The following is a 6,000-nucleotide window of genomic DNA, read 5'->3' as shown; positions in this document are numbered from 1 at the left end:
TGCTCGGTGGAAGTTTCTGTAGATGTTGAGTAGAAGATAGAACCACAGATGACATAATACTATGGTAAAACGTAATTAAACTTATTTATGCACCTAATACATGACTTTTAATAAACACAAACAAAAATAATGTATAAACAAATTTAAGTGAAGTCCCGTGTCCCCTAGTAGGGTATGGGGCAGATGATGTACATCCGATTCACTGATCGATTTTCTTTAGGGACAAGTAGGTGATCAGCCTTCTGTGTCCTGCCAGACCGAGACATTTTTTATTTTTGTGCGTCCCCACCGGGAATTGAACCCAGGACCCCTCGGTTCTACGCTCACGCGTTAACCACTGTACCAAGGAGGCGGTCATAAACAAATTTAACATAGTAAAATGATTTATTATTAAATTTTTGAGGACTTAGCTACTCTTAATATATTACATAAAGTTAAATTTAAATCTTATAGAAATGTTTGCAAATCTAATGTAGCCTAAGCAATTTCTTTACCTTTCCTTTTCTATATCGTCATTGTAAATTAAGCTCTAATGAAGGCTTCATAACCATTAATGATACCGAATAATTATTATCATATTTCCATAATTATAATTATGATAAATTAACGAAATACTATGAACAAATTATTATTCACCGACATTAGTGTGGCTATAATTAATATTGCATTATTAGATTGATACAGTAAAATCGTTACCAACTTTCATGCAATTTAAGAAATTATTTAATTACCTATCAGCTTAGTCATAATTCATAAATTGAAATTGAATGTGACATTTACTTTGATTAAAACATGCACTTAATATTGATCTGTAATATAAGAAATACCAATAGACAACAGGCTACCCATTTAATAAAATAAAAAGTAGTTATACATAACCTTATATTCTTAGTATAATCCTATTTTTAAACGCTTTTAATAATGTTTATACTTAAACTTCATCTATATGTTTGCAGATTTGTATGATTGTATGTAAGCGGCTCTTTTTGATTAAATGGGTATTTGAATGAGTAGGATCGTCGGGATTACTCTAAAAACTTTCTTACGTGTACTCTTATGAGCAAGTAAGACAATTTATTAATTCTATCATTAAAGCGTGTTATTAGTTTTCTTTCCACTACATACACCAATTTATTAGACAGATTTTCTATAATAGCTATAATTTTTTTAATATCTAGTCAGATGAAAATGATTAAAAGAAAGGTATAAGGCCACTGATTAAAAAGCTTGTTTTAATTTGCTTAGTGTAAACATTGTTTGGATAATACAGATTAAATATTAAATCAACACAATACATTAAAACTAACCCCTTGCGTAAAATCATGGACTTACCGCGGTGCAATATGATTTATAGCGCTGGATTCGCTACTAGTTTCCACGCTCCTCGCGGTTTCTTTGACAGTTATTATGGCTATAGTTTAATAGACAGCCGATGATGCGGTTTTGCATTTACATTGTCGGATATTTTATTGAGTATTTGTCTCATTAGCGTCATTATGTTTTTTTGGGATTTTACCAATTAGCAAGCATATGTTCTGTTTAAATAGAGGAGATTCCTGTATTTATATATTATGTTAAGTAAAATAATAATTTTGATTTGAATTGAAGTTTTAGTAAGACAACCTTTTGCAATAGGCGTTGTCAAGCTTAGAAACATATTACTGTCTACATAATAAATGTACACAACAAATAAAAGTTTAATCACCCGGTTATCACCAAATTAAAACATTGTTAACAGGAACAGGAGTAATCATTTAATCGTTACATCACTGAAGAAATCTCTTCATACCAATATTCGGATTTAATAAAACATAAGACAACAGCATGTTGACACGCCGTCATCTTCCTGGGCCCGATCGGGGCTGTCAAATAATGATACTCATTTGTCAAACGCAATCGGGGACCAGGCTGTCGCTTTATTACATAACAAATACACTGAAACGGTAATACAATATTGTTACGTGCGTGGGATGAATTCTTAAAGTTTCATCGAGGTTTTTATTTGGTGGAATGAATCAGTACTGTATACATTATAATGTATGTATAAGGTATTTAAACTAGCGAAGGCGGTGCAAGAGATAGTTTGGATTCCCCTTTAATCAATAAGCCTCATGAAACAGCAATTATATTATACATTACATACAGTGATGACTACGTCACAACGAAGCATGTAAAGTTCATTTCTATAGAATCTTAGACATAGATATGTTTTATATGAATACAACAAGGATGCGAGTGGATGGCTAGGAGCCCTCGCGTCTCTCGTCGAAGCCGTCATTTCTTTTATATTTTTTCATCAATGTCACACGTGACGCCCGAATGTCATTTTCATGCGATGAAAAAAAATGTTTATTAAGACGCGGGTTGTATGCGATATTACAATGTTTCCACTAGTGAAATATGGAAAGTGATTTTTTACGAGAATATAACAAGGTGGAATAGGCGTTGGTATTAAAAGTAGCGTTTAGGAGAGGGTTGTTGATTTATGAAACGAAATGCGTGTGTATAATCACTTTAAGGAAATGTAGCATAAATACTGGTATACATAATAAATGATTAAATAAATTTTACGAAGGCTATATAGGCTATATATATTGAATAGAAACATTTAAGAAACCAAAATTTCGCAATAATTTTTATATCCTGAATTTAATGTTTATTAAGTGTATTGTTAATTTTATTATTACTAATGAGACGTATTCTTATAACATATGTATATGTAAATCGATATCTCATATGTTTCTCGTTATTCATGAACCATTTTTAAAGCTAGAAAAGTTTATATTTATAAAGGTATGTACATACACCTAATAAATGAAAATTGAAGATTTATTTTCATACAAACCATCCGCAGGCTCTTACGATAATTTTGCTATTAGAATGTTCCGTCTTTAATTTATTAGAACTAATTCGTGTGAGATGTATTAGGGTTGTCACCTCAAGTAGGTTATAGTAAATATTCGGTAAGTAGGTGGTAGTCGGGGCTGGGAGCGCGACGGCAGATGCGCCGGTTGTGATTGTCTTGCTCGATGATTGATGATCTCCGACGGATGGAGCGTAGGGCTGCGCTTAATGTAGTTTTTATTTTTATTTTTTCTATTTTATGTGATAATAGATTTAGTGCTGATAGTTTTCGAAATAGAGATAAATAAGCCTTTCGATAATTTCAGAAATATGATATCCACCAAACTGCCTAATGTTTTTTACTTGACCTTATCTTCTTCCGATATGGTACTTACATATATAGATTTGTATTCAATGTACTTCACAATAAATAGAAATGTAAATATACTGACAACGTAAATGCTTTGGATTAATCGACCGAAAAACATCTACAATAATAGCAATTTTTTGTAAACAATTTCATTAAGTCGTCATAATCCCTTTTGGTTGTCATGGCGTAAACAACTAGAAAAAGTCGGTAAGTAAACACCAAGATCAGGTATAATCCTGAGTACTTATCCATTGTTATGATAAGCATTTGTTTATAAATATTGTGGCAGTTTTGAGCTTATTTTTTACAAGCACTTCTAATAACTGTGAAATGTGTGATATTTATTTAATAGATAACCTGTGTTACATATTTATTTCTGTTGTATTATCTCGAAGGCCTGAAATTATAATGTCGAAGAATTTATTTAAGCGTTTGTATATCAGGCACTTCTGATTCGAATTGAAAAACGGTTTTTGTGTTGAATTTTTTGTTTAAATAGTGTAATTTTCTTCAAAGTTTAACATTTATTCACTACTATCAGTATAGGCTACAAAATAAACATATGTAATAAAAATACAGCGAATTGACAACCCTAATCCACAATTCAACTCACGTTTATTCAATATAAGCAAACTCAAGCATAGGCCACAGTAGACATACTTTGCTGTAATATTTTGCATTCGACAATTGTCATGGATATGGTTAAATTTATAAATAAGATAATACCTATTACCAGCTGATAGATAATTATTTGAACTCAATAGTAGAGGATGAAAATTATAACAGGAATTGGTACATATATCAAAAATTGATTTTAAAATTTGGATAGAACTCAAACATGTGAATAAATAAAGGTTATAAGAATAGGTTGATATTGAATAAATATTTGTATATAAATAAAAAAATTTTTTAACCTTTACATTTCTGTCACACAAAGCTAAGTATAGAAGTCCATTTTATTTACAGCACTAACATGATGGTGAAATGAATTATTTGACTAAACTTAATACTTTTAGGTTGCTTTCTCGTAAGAAGATAAGATATAGATTTAATTAGAATTTTGTATGAGGAAATTTTCTATCGTCTTTTTTGAACAGCATTTCTTATGGTCTATTTATTGATCTTTTCGATTTTCCGTAACAGTATATTTGAATTTGTATTAATTCCAAATTAATCAAATAAACTTATAGTCCACTCCGGCTTCGCTCTTCGTATTTATGATATAGCCAATAGACTCAGAAATAACGTACACTTCAAACAGTGAAAGATTTGTTAAAATCGATCCAGTAGTTCCTTAGGTTAGTGCGTCTAAATAAATAATCATACTCTTCAGCTTTATATCGTAAGTGTATGCGACATCATGATATCATCTTAAAAGAGCTGTGGAGATGAGTGCAAATATAAAAGAGTTTTGACTCTTCATTAAATAGATCTTATTTCATCTATACATACGTAAAGAGGGCCAATTTTTTTTTAGTTTGACCCATAAAGGAACTAAAGAGATATTATAAGGTACGCCGATTACCAAAATTTATACATATGTATTATTATGTATAAATAAGGTATACGTATTATTTTATAAAACTTTTGCATTTTATATTGAAAAATGAAAATGTTTTTAATTTTTTATAACTCCATATGCGTTATAAGTGTTTGTAAAGCTGCAATAAAATATGACTAAATAGTTTTTAAGGTTCCGTAGTTCTATCTAGCGGTTGAAAGCTACGCTACACGTAGTTGGAGAACTTATGAGCTTTAAAAGTTTCAGTTAGCTTCTCACATGTACCACGAGATGGCGTTTATTTCAATTCACTTATTTACATATAACAATAATAATATATTGATAATGCTTTGATAATGCAATGAACATATTAAAAAATTCTGCACTTGCCTTATTAAAATAGAGGGACAGAAAGCGTTCGAGTAATTAATCAAATAATTGATCATTATAAAATCATATAATTATGAGGTCAATTATGTGATGCATTATTTAAATAGATTTTGCTGAGTCGTATATAGGTTTAATATGATTTAGTAATAATTCTGTGTTTGCCTCAAACAAACATTCTGCGTGCAAAAAAATAAACAAATAAAAATCAGTTACAAATAATTGTGTGTATATATATATATATATATATATATATATATATATATACATATATACATATATACATATATATATTATTACTGTGTTTCCAACGGTGAGTGGGGAAGCCGGAGGCCCGTATCTTTTTCCTTACCCTTCCTAGTTCTTTACTTTATTCCCATCAACGACATTTATCCCATAACATTAAACTGGTGGGTCTCAACTGGTGGGACTTTACCGACTGTGATATAAAAAAATATAAATAAGAATTGTCACGATGGTCACGGGGTTTGTATATTGTATTTGACATTTTTATTGCTCTAAAGTTTTTTGTGTACAAGATTTTCCAGATTCTAAATCTTATACTACTTTTTTTATTAAATTATGTACATCAAATCTCTATTGGTAGTTAATATATTTTATAGAAAGGCACGTGCGAGTCATATGATACATTATATTAATTATTAATCACTTATATTAAGAACATGAATTCGCTTGTAGTCTATAAAAATTATACTGAAAAGTAATCTATAATTGATACATTAACTATAACTTAATGATATGATTTTTTGGAAGCCAAACTTTGAGTCAGCAAACACTAATTATCTGGAGTGGGGTTATATATAAAGAGGTCCTTTAATTGGCAGTAATTAAATTAGCCCTCAATTTCGTAACAAGTGCAACTCAGTAGTAAATATTA

The sequence above is a fragment of the Zerene cesonia genome, chromosome 3, assembly GCF_012273895.1.
Source record: "Zerene cesonia ecotype Mississippi chromosome 3, Zerene_cesonia_1.1, whole genome shotgun sequence".
NCBI lineage: Eukaryota > Metazoa > Arthropoda > Insecta > Lepidoptera > Pieridae > Zerene > Zerene cesonia.
This window is presented reverse-complemented; position numbering follows the sequence as displayed.